Source organism: Microtus ochrogaster, unplaced genomic scaffold (genome assembly GCF_000317375.1).
Source record: "Microtus ochrogaster isolate Prairie Vole_2 unplaced genomic scaffold, MicOch1.0 UNK10, whole genome shotgun sequence".
Classification (NCBI taxonomy): Eukaryota; Metazoa; Chordata; class Mammalia; order Rodentia; family Cricetidae; genus Microtus; species Microtus ochrogaster.
The window spans coordinates 247,461-269,722 of record NW_004949108.1 but is presented as its reverse complement, the minus strand read 5'-3'; the positions used below and the strand labels follow the sequence as shown (position 1 = coordinate 269,722).

The 22,262-nt window shown below is 47.6% G+C and overlaps 1 long non-coding RNA gene across 1 annotated transcript; it reads right to left on the bottom strand.

Annotated features, from left to right (window-relative positions):
• Positions 1 to 964: 964 nt before the first annotated feature.
• LOC113458232 lies at positions 965 to 21,825 on the bottom strand. The gene is made up of 2 exons (XR_003378640.1): positions 21,396 to 21,825; positions 965 to 2,169 (listed from the first exon to the last, which is right to left on the bottom strand). It is a non-coding gene; the product is annotated as an uncharacterized LOC113458232 (long non-coding RNA).
• Between the last annotated feature and the right edge of the window lie 437 nt (positions 21,826 to 22,262).

The following is a 22,262-nucleotide window of genomic DNA, read 5'->3' as shown; positions in this document are numbered from 1 at the left end:
GAAAGGGGTCAAGATTCATCCGTGAACACAGTATGACCTTCTGGGCCCCAGGTCGAGTCTGCCATTTATCATGTCAGGATGGAGGTGGGCATGGGGCGTTTGTGCGTGTGCGTTTGCCTGGAACATATTAATTCGCGCTGAAACCCTAGGGGACACCACCAGCCATAAAGTATCCTTCCCAAAGACAGACTTGGGAATCAATAAATGCTCACTACCTCCTTCCTCCTCATGCACACATCCACACATAAAAAAAAAAAAAAAAAAAAAAAAAACCAAAACCCTAACTTCTGGGTCCAAGGAAAACCTGACCTTGAGCCAAGTCATCCCCATGCAAATTGAAGTTTAACCTGGTAGGCTGTATGCCCTTGAAATGGCCTCCCACTTCCCTGCAAACCTATGGGACAACAAGCATGCACATGGTCCCACTTGGCCTTGAATGAGGCTGGAAAAGCAGCAGCTTGGGAGCAGGCCCCGTGAAGCCGGTGCAGCTGGCCCCAGCTGCCAGCTGCTGGGCTTCTTAACAATGGCTACGCTGAGGTTTCCTCCATCCACGCCCACAAATGCAGAACGCCTGGCGGCTGAGATGTGCTTTTGTTACCATTTCTCCCTTAATAGCTGACTGCTGAGAACTGGTGGAGCAAAGCCTGAGCCATCCCCAGTGAATGGAAGCAGAGTGAGGCTGCCAGGCGGGGGAGGGAGGGGCAGTATGACTTCCTGATGGGCACAGGAGCTCCAAGGTTGTGAGTGATCTCTCAGGCCACCTCTCTAACCTTTAGAGACCATTCACCACCTCTTTCAAGTGCACTGGAGAACCAGGCAATGGCCACCCTCTTCCCTCTGTCCCCTATTCAGCTCTATTTGAGGAAAAAAAAATTAAAAAATAAAAAGATAGCGAAACACCTCTTAGGATTCGGGCAAGAGCAAAGTTCGGAATGCCACTATTAAAACACATGAAAGCAATAAAGCCTGTGATAGCATGATTGTATTACAGTAATAAACAGTTCTGTGTAAGCATTTATCTGTAGAAAACACCAGAAGTCTTCTGCAGTACCTGCACTCAGTAATCTAACAGGGGACACCCACATTTGTTCGTCTGGAAGTTTCTAGAGATCATCAATACCATGCCGGGTCCCTCCAGGCCACCATTCACAAACCGAGTCCATATCTGTTTTTGCTTGCCCGAGGAAGGATCATCTCTATCTTTCCTTTCAACACCAGCATTGATTGCACATATTTCTAAAGAACATGAAATCCACTGTATCTATCACTGTATAGAATAAAATATGATCCTAATTTGTCTTCAACCCGCTCAATCACAGCCACACTTTAAGCCACTCCTCCTGGACATAAGCAGAATTCCATGTAGTTCAGAATGATCCAAACCCCGGGGAGGAGCTGTACTTTCTTCTTCAGTGTTTCTTCAGGAATACAATATCCCCATGTTCCCCAGGAAATACACTATTCCTGTAGACAGGGTGCATTAGAGCCATGTCCAACACAGATATTCTTTCTGAGCCTCGAATGATGGTTCCAGTAGAAGCAGAGAGTCCCCTCTGCACTGTGTTATCTCACTGATGCTTCCAGGACCAATGCCCTCAAGATCCTTATGCCCTCCACGACCCTGTGTATGGGCAAAGTGCTTATTTCAGAGATTTCACCAAACCGCAACCAGGTGGCATCAACAAGAACCAGCCATCGCCTTGCCCAAACACGTGTTATTCCCACTGTCCAAATACACTCTTACTTTTCCATGGAAGTTTCTTCACCTCTTCTGTGTGCTTCTCAAATACAGCATCTTGAGTTATCTAGGCACTTCTGCCTTGGGTCTCACGACGCAAAGGCCAAAAAGAACACATTCTTGGTCACAAAAAGAGAAAACAACATCATCATGATGACTGAGATTTATGAATGGCGTTATCAACACTGCTTTCAGATTTCAACATCGCTGTCTTGACAAATACCCAGATCCACAAAGGTAAACAGATCCAACAGCTACGGTGCAGACATTGAAGAATGTGGTATCTGTGGGGCTCTGTTGTGTCACTAGAGACTGGGCTGGTTTCCTCACCTGTCACAGGTAGGGCGCTAGATAATAAAGATGATATAATCCTGGAGCCTGCTGACCGCAGGTGAGCTGGGCAGCTCCGTTCACTGCAGGAAGCTGGATATCTGTTAGAGCGAGAAATCAGCCAAGTTTAAGATAGTGAGACCCAGTGATTCCTTCCGATTCTTGCCATCAAATCATGTCATACCACTTAGAAAACTCATCTCTGATGTTAAATCTACAATTTCTCTTTGTATGTGTGTACTGTGGGAGTACGAACTTGTGAGATTGTTTGTATGTGAGGGTGAGCAGGCACATGTGTGTCTGTGTATATGCAGGGCAGAGCTCCATGTCCTCTGTCTTCAACCTCTCCAACTTATTGTTGAAAAAGTCTCTCCCTGAAAGTAGAGCTAGCTCACCAGACTGACTGGTCAATAAGCCCCAGGGATTTCCTGCCTCTGCCTCCCAAGGCCTGGGCCTGTAAGTGTGTGCCACAGTCCTGGGTAGCTCTGGTCAATGTGACACAATCCAGAGTCCCCTGGGAACTTGAAGAATTGTCTCTTTCTGATTGCCCTGTGGGTGTGTCTGTTGGCATTTTTCTGGTTATTGATTGACGTCGGAGGGCCCAGACCACTGTGGATGGTGCCACCCTTGGTCTGGGCCGAGTAAGCCATCAAGAGCAAGCCTACCGGTATGTGGCTTCCCCCAGGGCCTCTGCCTCATCTCCTGCCTCGAGATTCCTTCTTTGAGCCCCTGCCTTAACGTCCCTTCATGATGGACGAACACCAGTAAGCTGAAATAAACTCTTTCCTTCCCAATTTGCTTTGGGTCATGCGGTTCTGTCACTGCAATAGAGAAGCTAACTAAAACAGCCACCAAGCTTGGGATTTTATGTGGGGCTCGTTATGAAAACACAGTCTCCACATTCAGGTGGCAAGAACATTGTTCACTGTGTCACCTGTCTTCCCAGCCCTTTACTTCTCCTTTGATACACCTACTCCCAATTTTCTTTCCTGAAAAGTGAACTGTTGATGAGGACCTCTTGAGGACAAAGCCTGCCCCAGCACCATGAGAAACAGATGTACAAGGAGGAACAGCAAAGCTTGGTATGTGTGGTTTTTTTTTTTTTTCTTTTCTGTTGGTGTCCTGGCAACTGGATATTCCAGAAGAAGCCTGGAAATCCTTCCAAACAGAGACCAGCCTGCCTAAGCGGAAACTAGAAAAATGCATCAGATACCAAGTAGGCGGCAGAGCTGTCTTCATAAATCGCTGTCTGCAGGCCTTTTAATGTGTCAGTGTACCCCAGCCATTAACCGTGTTTAATTGCTATCTCCGGTAAGTTCCGTAGATCATTACCATACCAGTCATTTTTCAAAGATCCTCGTTAGCATAGGACTAGGGAACACACATACACACACACACACACACACACACACACACGGACATGACAGGAAATGTCTAGAGAGATGCTGTAGAGAGGGGGCTGATAGCAGCAAGCCAGCCTTCAGAGGGGACCTGTCTCTACCAGCACTGTAATAAGATGCACAGCACACACCAGGCTTTCATACTGGGCCACATCAGGCAAGATAAACCAGATGCCTGCTCACACCAGCTGTTTTCCAGGGTAAATTTACCTGGTGTCCACAGTGCCCAGCGGGGAAGAGGAAGGCCTGCCGGTAGCCACTTTTGAACAATGTTGGAAGGATTCTGGGACCATCACCTCCCCGGAGTACTCCCAACAGTAGAGTATCAACAGGAAGTGATGCGAGTCTTTTGCCCCTGTGTGACGCAGCACAACTTGACCTTGTAATTCAAAGTCATCGGGGACATAGTCCTCAAGGATGTTTCAATAGTTAATGGAGATAGAGGGGGAAAGGGAGTCCCGAGTGAGCTCACAGAACTTTGCTGCTGTTGACATAAGTCACAAACAATGCCACACCAGTTTGGAATTATGATTAATAGGGTGGTATTTATTTAAAGGGAAAAACTTACAGATCACCGTCCCAGACAACAGCCCTCTGCACAACCAGGAAGGGAGTCCAGTCGCCGGAGGAGCAGGAAGTGAAGAGAGAGAGGAGAGGGAAGTGGCCGCTTTTTTAAAGGGAGAGAGACCACGCCCCAATGGGCTGGTATCTCAGCGGCTATAGGCTGGAGGAGCAGAAGGACCTCCCACAACACCTCCCCCTTTTGTTTAAGTAAGAGAGTTCTAAACCTACTGCGAAATTATATACAATAAGTACAAATATCCTATTCTAACTAGCTTAGGTCTTGTATAATAAACAACTTGGCCAAGTCATGAGAGAAAAGTAACTACATTTATATAGTCTTCAACCCCATCGAAGATCTGGGAAGGGAAATAATGTTACCTGGGTAATTAGGAAGTTCAGTAAAACAACTTCCAAAACATGCAACAAATCACAGAGACAACTAGCTACCTGGGCAATCACCCAAAGTCACGTTAGCAGCATTGAAGCAACCAACTTTGGCTAAGGCCTAACATAACTGACATACCATTTTCAAAGGCAAGCAACTTTTCAAAACTATCTTACCCTGTCTTGGCAGGATATGACAGTCCTGTTTTATCCATTGATGCACGCTCTGTATCTCTGTCAGTGGTTGAGGAATGGGCATTTCTTTGCCCAAAGGCCAGTTCTGCCAAAAAGAAAGGCTCAGTGATGTGGGAGTGTCATATATCAATCTGTTGATTTTATTGGTTAAGCAATAAAGAAACTGCTTGGCCCTGATAGGTTAAAACATAGGTGGGAGGAGTAAACAGAACAGAATGCTGGGAGGAAGAGGAAGTGAGCTCAGAGACACCATCCTCCCCTATCCCAGGCAGACGCACGCGATGAAGCAAGCTGCCAGGTCAGACATGCTAAATCTTTCCCAGTAAGACCGTTGCTACAGTTTATTAGAAATGGGTTGATCGGGATATCAGAATTAGCCAGTAAGGGCTAGAGCTAATGGGCCAAGCAGTGTTTAAAAGAATACAGTGTCCGTGTAATTATTTCGGGTAAAGCTAGCCGTGTGGGCGGCCGGGTACCTGGAGGCAGCCCACCGCTCCTATTACAACAGATCGAGCCCACGTTGGGTGCCAGGTGTTGACGTAAGTCACAAACAATGCCACACCAGTTTGGAATTATGATTAATAGGGTGGTATTTATTTAAAGGGGAAAAAACTTACAGGTCACCGTCCCAGACAACAGCCCTCTGCACAACCAAGAAGGGAGTCTAGTCACTGGCGGAGCAGGAAGTGAAGAGAGAGAGGAGAGGGAAGTGGCCACTTTTTTAAAGGGAGAGAGACCACGCCCCAATGGGCTGGTATCTCAGCGGCTATAGGCTGGAGGAGCGGAAGGACCTCCCGCAACATGCTGTTATGGCTATCTTTATGTTGCCATGTCTGTTGGGTCACCTTGTGTCACTTGGGCTGCATCTCTCTTTCTTTTCTCTTTTAAACACATCTGGAATGATCAAAGGCCTCTTCTGTGTTTGGCAGTGTGTCTGGTATGCAGTCAGTCATGTTGGGTACATCTATGTCATGGTGGTAAGTCCCCACAGGTGATCCAGGATCACCTTCTAGATATGTGACCTCACTGGAGACAGGGAAATGTCTGCCAGAATACAGGCATCTCACTCTGATGGCAGCCACCCTTGAGCCTGGGCTCAGGGCCTCTGAGTTCTGATGACTTTGAAACTGTAACTTGACTCCTACCTAAGATTGTGTAGACAACATGGGTTAGTGTCTATTGAGGCCTCCATACCAGGCACGTGCTTTCTTCCTTAGGACTCTCACCACAACCTTGTGCCAGTGGCCTGTGTGTATTTTATTGCTACATGCCTTGAGATGGAATATTAAACCCTGCGAGATTTTATCCTGCCCCATCCCAGTTCATGGCTGCTTAGCTCTAATGCCTGTGACACACAGTACCTACAGCCTCCAAGACAGAAACACCCAGCAGCAATGCCCAGGATCTCTAAAAGTGTAGTGTGTTGGGCCCTGAGTACATGTCTCATTCCAATAGTTCACAGGAGTTTAGGCTTCAATCCTCATTTGGTATTCTAAGCTTCATCTCTCTTCCATGTGGATTTCCATGGAGCTATGTGGCCCTATGTCAGTAAGAATGCCACGGCATTCTCTATAATGTCTATTATCATAATATGCTATGTTGAGAGCACTGTGAGGTTGAGAGAGAGTGTGGTGTTTGTGCATGGCCAAGCTTGGATCAAGCAAAATCATTTTTCCCACAACCATACTTAGACTGGACACCAGTAACTGATGGAGGAAGGTCATTGGTTAAAAAAATAAAGAAACTGCTTGGCTGGCCCTCATAGGTTAAAACATAGGTGGGAGGAGTAAACAGAACAGAATGCTGGGAGGAAGAGGAAGTGAGCTCAGAGGCCATGCTCCCCTCTCCCGGGCAGACTCCATAAAGCAAGCTGCCAGGTCAGACGTGCTGAATATTTCCCGGTAAGACTGATGCTACTCAGATTATTAGAGATGGGTTGATCGGGATATGAGAATTAGCCTGTAAGGGCTAGAGTTAGTGGGCCAAGCAGTGTTTAAAAGAATACAGTTTGTGTGTTGTTATTTCTAGCCGGTGGCAGGAGCTAGGTGGCGGAATGCAACCCGCAGCTCCCTACAACAAGTAACTTCCAAAGTAAGAGATTCAACAACGTGACCAGAGGTCTTAGAGTTTGAGTTTTAGGATCCCAATTTTGTCATTTGGGTGTTACAGGAAAGACCATGGGTCAGATATTTCATCTCCTACACCATGTCAAAGGGGACAGAGAGACACCACAACTTGGGATCACAGGTTGTATAGTTCAGCAGTGGAACGGAAATGCTTGGCACTCGGAGTTGAGGCACACAGCATTGCCCATCTGCCTCTTCCAACTGCAAAGAGGACATGACATGGTAGACTTCTGCCCAGAAAACAAGCAACTTCCTGGGAGCTGTGCCACTACCAATGTCAAAATCACAAAGGCGGGGACAGGATAGAATCACTCCTCACAAATGACCCCAGGGCCTGTGACCAGACCTTTGACCGGTCGGTCCTCATTGCATGGGGTAGAATCTGTCCAAGTTCCAGGGTGTGTACTTAAGGCATGGGTAGATGGCTCAGTGGGCAAAAGTGCTTGTCATTCAAACATGGAAACCTAAGAACTACCCTGGAACTAAGCAAAGGAAAGAACTTACTCCACACAGTCATTCTCTGGACTACACAGATAGACAGACACACAAATACACATACATACACACACACACACACACTTTTTTATTCTTATTTCTGTGATTTAATGAGAAAGAAAAGAAAAGTGACCTCATGGAAGCCATTGATGAAGGGCCGATGGAGATAGTTGGCAATAGCAGCCACCAGACTTCTTATCCAGGAACTCACTGGGTCTAACACAAAGGGTTGTGAATGACCATGTAGGGCAAAGTTCTTAGTCCAAGGGATTTTAAATGTGAGTCCCTTATCTACAAAGATACTAGGAAGTATAGGAGATGCTCACAAGAAAGGTTCACAGCTCAGGTGAGTGAAGGAACCAGGATTCCTCTAATAGCTGGTTTCCTTTACTTGATAAATTCTTTATTTGAATTAGAGTGAACTGCCACATCAGCCTCCTGCATGGTTAAAATGAGCCCTTCCTTCGGTGTATAGGCTCTATGATTGTGGCACGGTGTCTGCTCCTTGTTCTGGGAAAAGCAAAGTAAAATAAAACAAACAGAAGCAAAACACCCCAAGGTGTGCATCAGGCTTTGTCCTCTTCTCTCCTGAGACCCTGTGTTGTTGGGTGCATGCACCCCAACTGCTACAGAAGCCCCCTTTAGCCAGCCAATCCTGGTTCAGACTTATTTACAGCACCAATATCCCCATCCAGGCCAAAATGCCTAAAAGTTCAGACATGCAGGAAGGACGGGAAAGGATGGTTGCTTCCCTTTGTCTGTGATGGTTCCTTTAAGTTGTCAGTTTGATGGCATTGGTTACTTTTCCATTGCTGTAATAATAGACTATGACAGAGGTAACCTGTAGAAGGAAGAATTGGGTGCTTATGGTACCAGAGCCATACGAGTCCATCACATCTGGGCAGAGAACATGGCTGCAGTCTGTAAGGTAAGACATGGTGCTGGTGGAGCAGTAGCTGAGAGCTCACACCTGATCCACAAACAGGAAGGAGAGAGAGGGAGAGAGAGAGAGAAAGAGAGAGAGAGAGAGAGAGAGAGAGAGAGAGAGAGGGAGAGAGAGAGAGAGAGAGAGAGAACAAGCATAGGGATGGCCAGTGTCTATTTTTATCTTTTGAAGGCTTAAGCCACCCTCCCCATGACACATTTCCTCCAACAAGGCCACCAACCAGGATCAAGTATTAAAACATCTGAACCTATGGAGACACAAGTCTCACTCAAACCGTTCCAGTGACACAATCTGGACTCGCTTGGGAAAGGAGACTCAGTGAGTAGCTGCCTAAATCAGGCCGGCACGCAGGCATGTCTATAAGGTACTGTTGTGATTGTGTTAAGGTGAGGAGACCCACACATTGAAGCTGAATACAAACAGACAAGCTCTCTCGACTCATAGCTGTGGATATGGCTAGCTGCCCCCAGTTCCTCCCTTGACTGCCCCTAGATAATAGACTGCAACCTGGAACTGTGAGCCAAGCCTTCTTCCCTGCGTTGCTTTTTCCCCAGCTGTTTTATCACAGCAACAGAAATGAATCCAGCACTGTGGTAATACCTAAGAAGCATTCGTGAAAACATTCTACAGTTAGCTCAACACGTATAGATAGCTATGAATGTCGGTATTGCTATAAAAACAGCATCAATTAAAAAAAAAACAAAACAACAAGAGCCTTTTGAGAAACATCACGATAAGCTATGTATCAAGGCAGTGGTCATAGTCCCGTGAGGGTTATCCAAGTAGTCATCAGTTCTGGCTTCCAGACACAAGCTTAGGCATCTGAATACCAGCGTTCAAGGAATGTCCTCAGGTGACACAAGTTGGAACATCTGGTAGTGATGTTTCCCTTACATGGGATTCTTCTCTGCTAAACCCTGAATAACCTTTTTTGTTAGTGTTTGTTTCTTGAAACAGTGTCTTATTTATATAACCCAGGCTACCCTGGAACTCACCCTGCTGGCAAGCATGATCTTGGATTTCCTTCTGCTGCTGCTCTTCCCTCTACCCTCTGAGTGCTAGGGTTTGACAGGTATGTGCCAACCACACCCACTGCAGTGGGAACAGTCGCCATCAAGACGGTCCTAGGAGATTCACAGCATTCTGCAAGTGCCCAAACTCTAAACTCTGTTCTCAGTACTTCCCACTGAAGCCTTGGCTGTACTCATGGTATACTCCCAGCCTAAGTTCCTGCTTGCTATCTCTTCAAACTGGCCCAAATGAGCCAGGCACAGAGAAACGCCTAATGACTTCTGTCCCTCACCAACCATAAAAGACATTTGCTTTATTTGTGATGAAAGAAGACATTCTTTCTCCCCCTTAAAACAAACAAACAAAAAAATCTTAGCTAGATGGAAGAAATATGTAAGTCTTAGTATTTTTCTGTTCCTCCAAGGAACTTCCTAAAACAGGTCCTGTACAATGGTCCTTTCTGGCTGAGGCATTACCTCTAAAAACACCATGTTGAGTGAAAAGTGTCATTCCAGGCCACGGTGACCCATCCTGACAGATGGAGACAGAGAAGAGGCAGTGGTGGTAGCAGAATTGGTTCTCTGGCATGCAAAGAAACAAGAGTTATTTTCCAAGGTAGCAATGTGGGCTCTAGTGTCTTTTCAAATCTTGGTGTCCAGTGATATCACAAAACACCTCTAGGTCTCCTTAATGCCAAAGGCACTGTGCACGGGTCAGAGATGAACTCCCAGCCTCAGATTCCACACAGAACCTTTCAGGGATGCTGGTGAAGACCACCTCTTGCCTTCGTTAGCGTTTCTATTGCTGTGATAGACCACCAGGAGCAAATGAAGCCTTTGGAAGGAAAGGACTTATTTCAGCTTACAGTTCCACAGCATGGTCCTTCACTGGGTGAAGTTAGAGCAGGAACTTGGAGGCAAGAACTGATGAGGCCATCATGGAGGAACCCTGCTTATGAGCTTGCTCCTATGGCTTGTTCAGCCTATAGTACCCAGGACCATCTATCTGCCTAGAGGTGATCCCACCATCACCACCCCCCGCCAGGTTGCTGTTGGCCATGATCATTATCACAGCAACAGGGAAGAAAACTAAGATGGTGGCCATAATCTTTTTCTTAATTTCTGGCTGGCTTTTTTGTCTGCGGGTTAGAGGGTAAAGACGTTACGCGAGGAAGAAGACACAGACACGCGGTGGTCCCACGTGGGTGCACTTTTAATGGGGGAGGGGTAACAACAAACAGGAAAAGGTGTGCAGATACAGCAGGGGAGGTGGGGAGAGAAAAAAAGGGGAGAGCGCTTGGCGGCTCTCACTTTTTAACGGGGAATACAAAGGCTTCTGGGAATATGTCCGTGTCCAGGAGAACGCTGGGAACTGTAGTTCCGCAAAGGAACAACACATAATACACCATAACTATGGGTAGCCGCACAAGATGGGGTCCTTCTATGCTCCATCATGGACAGAGAGTGGGCCCCAGAGACCTGGTTCCTCCCTCAGAGGGGGCAGCTACTGGCTGACTGGGAGGAAAGGGTACTGTTTCTTCAGAGGTGTTGAAAAGGGGCCCAGAGGGGAAAGAAAGCGGGTGGCTAAGGGAGGTGAATATAACCGCAACACATTGTATTTGTATGAAACTGTAAACAAATATTTTCAATTAGGAAAAAAAAAAAAAGAAAAGAAAAAGGGCACAGGCGCCAAATAATAAAACACTTTGCCAGAGAAACAAGGCATGCGTTATCACGGCTGTTACAAGTCATCCCCCCACACCGTTACAAGAGCCCCCGCTTTTCATAATTCCTGCTGTGTGCTGCTGCAAAAAAATAAATAAACAAATAATATAAACATTTCTCCAACGTTTACTATCCCAAGAAAATATCCTGTTTAATAAGATAGCCTGAAAACTGGCACGTGGAAACAAATCTAACTTTCAATTTTTGGTTACCATTAATTAATGACTTCAACTCTCTCTCTCTCTCTCTCTCTCTCTCTCTCTCTCTCTCTCTCTCTCTCTCTCTCTCTTACTGCAATTAGTTACTTTTGTGATTATTTAATTAAGCAAACCATTCGCACAAGCAAGGTGCTCTTTCAGTTCCCACCTATGACCTTTCCCAAGCTTGTTTACCTGGAAAGACACAATGTAACTAAAGCCTGTTTCCCAGCCGGGAGGAGATTCGGGAAGCAGCAGGCGCTTAGTGCCCTCTAAACTTTCCAGGCCACTGAGGTTTAATTACCCAGCCCAGCTTACTGTGGGGGATGGGGAGAGAGTCAGGGGTAGGGTGACCGAGGCTGCAGAACTGACAAGCCCCCTTCCTCCACCCACTCCGCCACGGGAGCCAGCTGACAACCCAGTGTACCAGAGACAAAGAGGGGGCAAAGCTGACTGCAGGGACTTCTGTATTCAGCTGGCAACTTGAAATGCTACATTCCCCTTTTCTAGTAAATTTTGTGTTGGAAAGATTACCGTCTCTCTGCAGGGCTCTAGGCTGACCTGGAAGGCGGAACTGTAAGGCTTAATTTCCAAAAGGGGTGTGAGCTAGAAACCCCTTCAAGACCCAAGGACTGGGTTTTGTTTTGTGACCAGCTACTGCCACAAAAGAAGGAGCCACCCCCATTCCAAGTATTCAATTAACCCTGTGTGTGACGCCTAAGATGGGAGATTGGTTCAGTCCCCATTCAGGGGATTCAGAGGGGGGCTTTCTTTAAGGATTCTTTTTAACAAAGGAGGCCAACTAAGTAGCTTTTTTTGTTGTTGTTGCTGCTGGGCACTGGCCTATTGTTACCTCCAGAGGGACCTTTTCCACTTAATTGGGCTTCAGAATCCCACCACTATTGTGTTTGTATGTAGGGAATAGCAGCTGAGGAAGTCTGCAGGTTTGTCTCTAAGCACTTCTGCAAGCAGCCCCAAGCCTCCTTAGCTGCCAGATGTAAGTCATACCGATAGAAAAAATTTCATAAAATTAGAACCACAAGAATGCTTCCTACACTGAGTTTTTGTCAGGCATCAGAAGCTGCCATCCACATGTGTGTTGCTCTCCACTGGACGGCTGGATACCTTGGGTTCAGGACAGGCCTTTAGAAAGAAGGCAGCCGCCATCGCTCAGCTCACCCGAAACGTTCCACCTCTCCCCAAAGGCTTTGGGGTTCAAACAGAAAAGAAACCGAAGTGAAATGTACATAACGTAGGACCCCAATTCCTGGGCAGGGAAACAAGTGGGGGGCACAAATATGAATACTGGGCCTGATGTCAGACAAATAGGTCATGCGGAGGCTGGAGGAAAATCAGCCATACCACCTCTCTTGGAGACTCCCTTCTGTAGGGTTTTTACTCCTTAGGTTTTTTGTTTGTTTTTTCTTCTCTGAGACAACAGTTCTCTTACCACCTGAGAGATTAGATTTCTGAGAGGTCGGTGCTTCCTGTTTGCGGAACCCAGCAGATGTCAGAAATACTGGTGGCTCTTGCACAGCATCCCTTCCACAGATAGCACTATGGAAAGCTAGAAGATTCCACAATGAACTTAGTAGCCTCTGGCCTGTCTTGAGAGTCTAGGATTAATTATCCATTCCAGGCACAACTGTGATCCTGGCTGCCGTCAGCAGCCAATGAGGAGGCTCCCCGGCACATCTGTGATGGTGACTATTGTCAGCAGCCAATGAGGAGGCTCCCCTGCACATCTATGATCACGACTATTGTCAGCAGCCAATGAGGATGTTCTACAGATTCACAAAACCTGGTCCACCTCACCAGTGAGTATTAGCCACCTAGCGCGGGTGATTGCCTGGAAATGCCACATGAGTGCCAAGGAGACCTAGTTCTCTCTGCTGAGGTGCACGATAGAGCTTGCCACTGTGAGTCCCAACTGCACAGGCACAGCACATGGAAGCTGAGGGTGGCCGCTGGCCTGTGACCCACAAGTAGGGCAATGTGCTCCAAGGGTGATTTTTGACAAACTGCAGGGACGAAAGGACACCCAGCTCTGGGGACAGAAAGGGCCACTCACGCTCCCGTCACAACCCTGTCGTTTGTTCTGTTAATGAAGACAGCAGAGGTGCTGGGGAGTGACTCACTTGCCTTACAATCACAGAGGCCTGAATTCCATACCCACAATGTAAAAAGCAAGGCATGGCAGCATGGGATTAGAATCCCTGCAGCGTTGGGGCTGCAGAAACAGGCAGATCTATGAGGCTCACTGCAAGCCTAACCGACTTTGGCTGAGCTCCTGATCAGTGAGAGACCCTGTTTTGAAAAACAAGGAGGACAGCAGCCGAGAAACAGCAGCTGATCTAGTCCTCTGGTCACCACATAGATAGAAGGGTGCCTGCATGCTTACTTGAGAACACAGACACCCCACCACCACTACCACCACATAGATAGAAAGGTACCTGTATGCAAACTTGCGAACACACACACAAACACCCCACCACCACCATCACATAGAGAGAAAGGTATCTGTATGCAAACTTGAGAACACACACACAAACACCCCACCACCATCACCACCACATAGATAGAAGGGTACCTGTATGCAAACTTGAGAATACACACACAAACACCCCACCACCATCACCACCACATAGATAGAAGGGTACCTGTATGCATACTTGAGAACACACACACATATACCAAATAACACTTACCCAAGTTACCCTGTATAAAATAACTTTTGCCGTTTGTATAAATGAATTGAGGGGGGAAAAAGCCTTCTCTTCAAAGAGAGCTGAACCTACTAGCCAGAGTTTCATCAAGATTGTGTGTTAGGGGAAGCATTACCTTATCCAGGACAAGGGTACGAACCCTTTGACCCTTCCCACAGTCCCTTTGGAGGCAAGAATGACACCTAATGAACTTGAAAGGGCTTAATGTATGTTAGTAAACCCCTCATGTATTTGAAGATCTGAATCAAATCTAACATTTTAACCATTTTATCAAGTGTCACATTTGTCGTATATGTCAGAATTGAGAAGTGAATCTCCCATCTGTTAGTAAAATGGCCCAAAGCTGCAAAAATAAAGACACCAAGGGATTACAATGAAAATAAATACATCTTTCCTCAGCTGAAGTAGGAGCCAGGAAGCCATGTGGGTCTCCATGAACCCTCTCTGAAGCCTGCAGGTTGGAGCTGACACACACCGCCTTCCAGCTTTCTCAACTGTAGCCGTGGCTCACACCAGGTAAAGAGATGGCGGTTCCCTCTGAGAAACACTGCGGCTGCCATGAGGGGATGGATATACCTGTCTCAGAATAAATAAGAACTGACAACGGACAGGGAAAATGCAGAATGAAGGATTTGGGGTTGCCAGAGGTCGCATTAAAGGGCAGGGGAGGAATGTCACAAAGAAAAGAAGGTGATATGTCCTAAGGGATTGATAGGTGCTCGGAGGAGGCATGACAAGGTTTAGATGCTTCTAAAACTGGGTTCTGGCTATGTTCAAAATGCTGGGCTCCATCCACAGCACCACAAAAACACCCCCGTGTCCCCAGTTGCACACAGATGTGAGTGTTCTGGGAACGTTCATTCCCATTCTTCAATTCTATCATATGGGCATGACATACCCACTGCTAGTTTCTGGTTTGGATCATTAATACTTAGCCTATCAACTATTAAAATTCTGTAATAACTGTTTCAATCCTTCACAGCTCCCCCTATTTCTAAAATCCTCTACTCTGCCTTTAATGAGCCAGACAAAGACCAATCAGAATGTAGGCTCCGTCTCTTTAAGAACAAAAGTGTTTCTCCCTTCTTCCTGCTTCCTTACCCATGGCTAACCTTTAGAAGCCTCCCCAGCAGCTAAGGAGTCCCACGGACACAGCTGCAGGGTTTCATTGAAAAGCTTAGCCCATGGGTGCAACCCCAGGCTCGTTCACTTCTTGTCTATTCTCTGGTCACATGTGGCTTTTGTCCGTTCTTTCATTCATCACCTCTGTCAGCAGCTGGGTTCAGAGTGAGGGGTGGAGGAGAGAAGGGAGGAATTCCCAAGGGAGGTGAGTGACTACCCAGCCCATCGCTTGCCTGGCCCCATTCCCAAGCCCAGGGCACAAGGTGTGAAGTCTGACCCCTAGAAAGAGAGCAGAGTGCACACACAGCCACCTGGGAATGTCTAGGGGATGGGGGGATGAGGAGGGGGAACAGGTATTGCAAAGCAGCTGGACGGAGGCAGTGTCCTCTGGACATAGACTGCATGCCTGTCTTGGATGTGATGTGTTCTCAGGGCCCACAGAGGAACACAGCAGCTTCCTGGGGCATGCAGAGAACCAGGCAGGTCCCAGGGGGTAAAGGAAGAGGTGGATAGAGCTAGAACTGATCCAGAACCCCACCTTCAAAGCAGACATGGTGGGAACGTCCGAGATCAGAGGCTCAGCATTGGCATTTCACTTTCCAACCTGGGTACCAAGCAGGTTCAGACCTCAGCAAAGGCCTTCCCCAAAGTCCTACCTTGTCTGAACCAGTCTTTTCCCCCAAACTCCTCTACTGGAACCTCCCCTGAGAAGAGGTTTGCTTAGACCTTGAATTGTAAAAAATGAATTTCATTGCCTCCTTAACACCAGTGGAGTGTTATCAATAAGACACCTTGGCCTCCTCTCCCCCTCCCCTGGGGCAGTTAGTGACTTGTTCACAGGTCGTTAACCCACAGTGGGGATGGGAGGAGGTTCTGAGGAATAGGTCTGGTGAGACCAAGCAGATAGGAAGCAGAGGAGGCAGAAGGGTGGGAAGATGGTTGACTGGGCAGAAGCTCAGTAAACTGGAAGGCCACCATTCAATACACAGAACCCACACAGAGAGCCTGATGTAGTGACAGATATTTGTAATCTCAGCACTGCTCTGGCAAGATGGGAGATGGAGATGGGAGGATTGCCAGGAAGCTCCAGGACTAGCCAGGAGTGCAACTCCAGCAGCAGCAGCAGCAGCAGCAGCAGCAGCAGCAGCAGCAGCAGCAGCAGCGGGAGCAGCAGACACCTCACCACTGACAGTCAGGCGCTGTAAGCTCTTCTCGAGCCTGCCACATTCGCCAGGATCACACGGAACTATGAGATGGGAGCCCTGATCCTCTTAGATCTGCCCCAGGAGATGGACGTCCAGGCCTCGCCTGTACATGACAGAGCAGTAGTATATAAAGAAGTATTTATACTATACCAGACAAGGACAATTTTTACAGGGCCTGGATCTTTTGACTCTGACCCTGTCTATTCTGCTTTCTGAAAGACATGAATATGGGGGCGAGCAGCCACTGTGATGTCATGTGTGTGGAAATCATATGACCCTTTGGGTAATTCACCGCACTCTAGAACACCGTGCAAACTCTAGCCACACTTTGGTCTGGTCCTTTCTGGTGCACACACAGATCTGTGGGCTTTGCAGTAGAGGACATTCAACCCTAACCCTTTCTCCCACTGGGGGCAAGGCACATTCACCTGGCTGCCGAGATCTCTGCCATCTCTGCCAACATCCCTCTAGACTCCCTGTAGCCATGTCAGTTCCCTTAATTCCACTGTTCCTGAGGCTGAGATCTTGAAGGGTTAGAAGCTACCATTCCCTGGCGTGCACACTCGCAGGCACACCTACATGTACACACACCTATAATACATCCCATGTGTCTTGTAGCCCATGTTGAATGAAATAAAACTTTCTCCCTGGCCTGTGCCTGGACTTTATCCTGCCCTGCTGGCCTTTCACTGGGACTGGTTTTCCTTCGATTGCTCTAGTGTGCTCTGAGAGACCCACCCCCCTCCAGAGTCTCTCCTATAGCTTAAAGCGCTCCCTTTCCCTTACGGTCTAAGCAGTCTTCCAACATTAGCCCGGCCATACTTTCATTTTTCTTTGTTTCTCTGTGAGGATTTTCTGTCAGCTGTTTGGACAAGAGGCCCCCAACAGTTTCACTAGATACCATGCTGAGAGAAGAGCCCTGCATAAAGTAGGCGACAGTAGGCATTTGTTTTCTTCATTTGATTTTTTTGTAGTGAATTGAATGTGTTCTTGAACATTTTCGAACATGTATAAAATGCATGCTAATTGCTTCTCTCCCACCGCCTGCCACTCCCTCCTCCCCTCAAGTCTCTCTCCCACATTCTGGTCTTTGTTCTACTTTATGGCCCACTCCACTTAGTAAATAAAAAGGTAGCTGCAGAGTCTCAGCCTGCTGTGCTCCTCCCCCCACACACACAGGTAGCCCTCCCTACTGGTGTCCTAAGGCAGTCTCATAGCCCCCAACCCGGCACCTGAGGACTGCCTTACCTTCCTTAGGCAGCTTCAGCCTTATCAGTACCATGTCATTCAGGTCTCTCTCTCTCTCTCTCTCTCTCTCTCTCTCTCTCTCTCTCTCTCTTTCTTCTCTCTCTCTCTCTTCCATCAATTCATAACGTCACCAGAAAGAAACCTAAATGGTCTCTCTCGTGATGTACGGAGACTTCAGCACAGTCCAGGGATCCTGCCTGCCCCTTGACGGTACTGAGAGCCTGTTACCTTCTCAGGAGCTGGCTTTCCCAACCTGCAGAGAGGGAAGGAAAAGGGTTCTGGAAACTGTCATAAGAATCCAGGTACCGTGTGGATTTGACATGAAATGATCCCAGAGGTTCATGTGTTGAAGGCTTGGCGCCTAGCGGGTGGCAACTGTATTGAGAGATTTTGGAGAATCCAGGAAGGAGGAACCTGCGTAGAGGAAGTGGACCCCCAAGGGTATGCCTTTGGAGGCTGTGCCTGGTTGGGTCCCCTCCTCACTCTCTGCTTCTTGTATACCATGTGGTAAGAAGCTGTCAGACTACCTAATTATGTGGCCTAATGTTCTACCCAGTTCCAGAAAAGACAAGCAAACCCTGACGAACCCCTCTCGCGCTGTGAGCTAAAATGGTTCCCTCCCCCTTGAAGTCAGTATCTCAGGAATTTTGGATACAGTGATGCAAAAGTAGCTACCATATAATATAATATAATATAATATAATATAATATAATATAATATAATAAAAATGCGTTTAAATGGTGTCAAAAGCCATTAAGATATTTTAAAGAAACACTCTGATACAATATAACGGTTGGTGCTGCCACCTTGTCAGAATCTAGAATCACCTGGATATGTCTGTGGGGGACCTGGATTACACTAACTGAGGTGGACTCACTGCAGGCAGCACCATTCCCTAGCAAGCTGAACACTAAGGCGCATGCAGACACCACTCTCAATTCATCTCCCTAGGTATGCTGTCATCAGCTTCCTCAAGCTGCTGCCTCTGGGACTTCCCACACTGTGAAGGAATTTGCCTTAGACCTGCAAGTCTGAACAAACCCTCCCTATCTTAAGTCGCTTATGTGGAGGTCGTTTATCACAAAAACAGGAAGAGAAACTAAGATGTAAGGGGTGGGGGTGGGGGGAGGATTAAAATAGGAACTATGACTCTGGCGTATAAATGACATTCAAAGCCAGTGTACGAAGTTTTGAAGTATATTTTGGAAGATAGTGAGTGTTTGTGTGTCCCTCTGTGCTTGACCAGCGTGTCTGTGTTCAGCCTAATAAAGTGAACTAAGTTGTTGCTCCTAAGTTATGTTATTTTCATGACAGGACCCTCCTCATTTCTCTAATGAGAGTGAGTCATGTGTAAGTTCTCTCTTATACATATGGATGGTGTAGGCTCGTTGAGCCATGGTGGTCACCGAGTTATAAGCAATGCTCCTCTCTCTCTCTCTCTCTCTCTCTCTCTCTCTCTCTCTCTCTCTCTCTCTCTTTGTGTGTGTGTGTGTCTTTATGTGTGTGTGTGTCAGAGAGAGAGAGAGAGAGAGTCTTCTGCACACTGACCTCCTTGACTCACGGTGTATTTAGCTATGGTTTGGAAGCCAAGTGAGGCCACACAGGAGACACTGGATTCAGAAGAAGGCGAACAAATCCTCTCCACTCTTGGGTTGCTAATCAGAACTGTCAGAGGCAACGTCTTTGCCACCCAATGGAACTGCTTTAGAAAATCCCTCAGGGAAGGAAAATGGATCTGAGGAATCTGCTGTGTACGCTGGAACAATCATTTCCAGAGGTCCCACCAGACCGCTAACACAGCAGCCATATCGACAAGCTGCAGGCTAATCGTTCTGGTCACTTGACTGCCTTCTCCAACCTCCGATACAGAGAGAGAGGCAACTGCATGCTAACGTTCCCTGGTACCAGGCTGCCTGGGTTTTTTTTTTTTTTCCTAGACGAGCTCTGATGCACTTGTCAGAGTCTTTGTGCTGACTCCAGCTCCTAGCTCACATCCATAGCTTGCTACTTGGGCTGAGGTGGTGAGGCAGATCAGAAAGGATAACAGGGACCAGAGTTCTTAGACTTGCCACACAGACAACGAAGCAGTGTGGTGGCACCAGTGCCCCCACAAACCTGTGACTTAGTTTCCATATCACGAACGCAGGATTTGATTATGAAACAAAGCTTATCTAGTTATGCGAGTGTTAATGCTAACCCATTATCTGAGAGCCATCGGTGCTGGGGCAGGTGCTGTCCAGACCTAAACACGGTCTTCTTTCTCTTTACCACAATTCAATCTTAGCTAGATCATAGCCACACCCCATGCAGTGCAGATCAACGGTCCTGTTACATGTTATCCTACATGTATGTACAAGCTGCCTGACCTTCCTGCCCTGATCTTAAGCATGCATCACATAGCCTCTGAGCTGCTTGCAGCCTTCTGAAGCAGCATCTGGATTCTCCTCGCCAATGTCTGCATTTCCTGCTGTCACTCCCCAGTGGAACATTCCTAGAGGAAGCCTTCTGAGTTTCCCAGAGTTGTGGATGTTCTTTGTCTCTCCCTGCAGTTGAATGAGGTCCTTCCTCCTGTGTGCCCGCTTGTGTGGGGTCTTCTGGGGTGTCAAACCATAGACCGACCCCAGACTCAAGGGCCATCAACCTTGTGCTACTGCAGATCAATATACATAATGTATAACCAATGACACTGGGTGCTTCCAGGAAGCAGAGACTCAAGATGGAGGGGATTTTTGGGATTTTGTGGCTAAACTTAAACAATGACTGTAGGTGACCCTGGTGTGGGGCCTGCCTGAACAAACACTGAAGTTGAGGGCAGACCAGGAGTGCAGAAGGATGGAAACCATATTGTGAATGGATGAAGCAGATATATCACCTCCTGGACAAGACCAAAGGGGAGGTCAGGAGGTTATACCCACCTCAGTCGTGGGGTTTTATCACCTGGCCCTTAAGGTAGGCAAGGATTCAGTGGGTGATTAAATAGCAAACTCTCATAGGAGATTAAAGCTCTTGGACGCTAAAACTATTTGTCTGTGAACTATTTCCTGTCAACCAGCATTGCCTTTCCAGATCCTCACCATGGGCCAGAACCCTGGAGGACTGGCCCCAATTAGGAATGCATTTATTTTATCCATTTCACCACATAATCGGACTTTCCAAAACTTAGCCTTATCCTGTCCCCTTTCCATCCCTCAGATCCAGCCCTAGAGTCTCCCCTAGTCCAGAGCTAAGGCTACCAGGGCAATGGTACCTGTGGATGCGCCTGCCTAAGCCTGAAGCTGCCCCGACCTGAGCTAATGTGGTTCTTGCTGCAGGAAAACTGCTTTGTGTCTCCTACGATGCTCTGGGCTGATTCTCCAATGTGGCGGGGCTATCATCAAAACTATTTCAGATGGTGGACCATTTTCATGTGTGTCAAATGCCAGACCCTATACCAGGGATGCTAATACAAAGGCAAGCCAGGGCATAATTCTATCCCCACAGGAGCTCAAGCTTGCTGCAGCAAGCTTAACCATCTTTTCCTGTGAAGAATTCAGACACTACCTGGTTATGAGATACTCCCCCCTAATACCAACCAGCTTCCTGGTAAGTCTAGATGGGTTCTGAATTAGAAATGGGCCACCCCACCCCCAAGCCTGTGTATTCCGTGGCTACCATTTCAGTCATTCCCTTTTGAAGCATCCCAAGAAATCCCCCTGGGGGACACGTTAATAAGATGCTTGGCTGCGGGGACTCAGCAGAGAGTCTGGACTACAATTCCTCCTTGGCTCCGTCCCCTCTGAGATAATCCTCCTGCTTTTTGAGGGGACTTTATGACCAAAGTGCAGGCTCAGCCCAGTTCTTTCAAGGAATGAGGGAAACCCGAGAAATCGTCCGGAATCAATCTGCCGTATCGCAGCGCCAGTATCAGCAGAACGACAGTTCCCATAAACATGGCAGAGCCAGGAGCCAGCCAGCCAGCCTCTGAGTCCCCCAGCCCCGACTCACCTGAGCAGTCCTGCCCAGGTCCAGCTTCCTCTGACGCCCAGCCTGGAGAGCTCTGTCTCTTCTCAGAAGCTGTGTGTGTGCAGTGCGCTTTTCCCTGTAGCCCGGCAGACGTCAAAAACATTCCCCAGACTGCAGCATGAATCTAAATTCGGGGTCCTAGGCAGGGGCTTCCAGAGGTGTCTGACACTGCTTGGCACAGCCGGTAAGTGTCTCAGCTCCATCCAAACTGCTGACCTGGCATGGGCGCTGGGTGGTACAACTCATCTCGCTGGCGCGAGGAAGCTTTAACTGTCTCTTCTCCGAGCTCATAACCTTCAAGTCACAGACTGAGAGAACATCCCACGATGCCACAATGCTCATGCCCCCAAGCTGAGCACAATCAGCCCCTGCAAAGTGTGCCAGCTAGGAGCAAGACACCACTTCCAGCAGAGTGCATCTTCGATGAAGGCTGTGCATCCCCACCCCTCCCAGTTAAGTCAATCACAATACATCTTAAGTGGGAAGATATTTGGATTTATTCTAGTGTTCTTCCATAAACACCTACTACCCATTGAAGCCATGCCCCCCCTACCATGAAAACAGTTTCACAACCCTCCCCTTACACTGGTAAGGCATATTGTTCTGATTTAACTTATCTGCTTAAGACTCCCGTGGAAAGGATATGGTTGCCAGAGGAGACACGGCTATTTAAACTCTGCAGTGGTTTCAGAGGTTAATCGTACACACCAGGATAGGGCGTGTGGCTGGAGGGTAAAGGGTGTGTGCAAAGAGCAGAGTTGAAACTCCAGAGATCTGGGTTCCTGGGGTAACATTGCTGTCACTGCATAGATATTGGAGTTATTTGGTTCCTGGGCTTCGGAAGCTCCC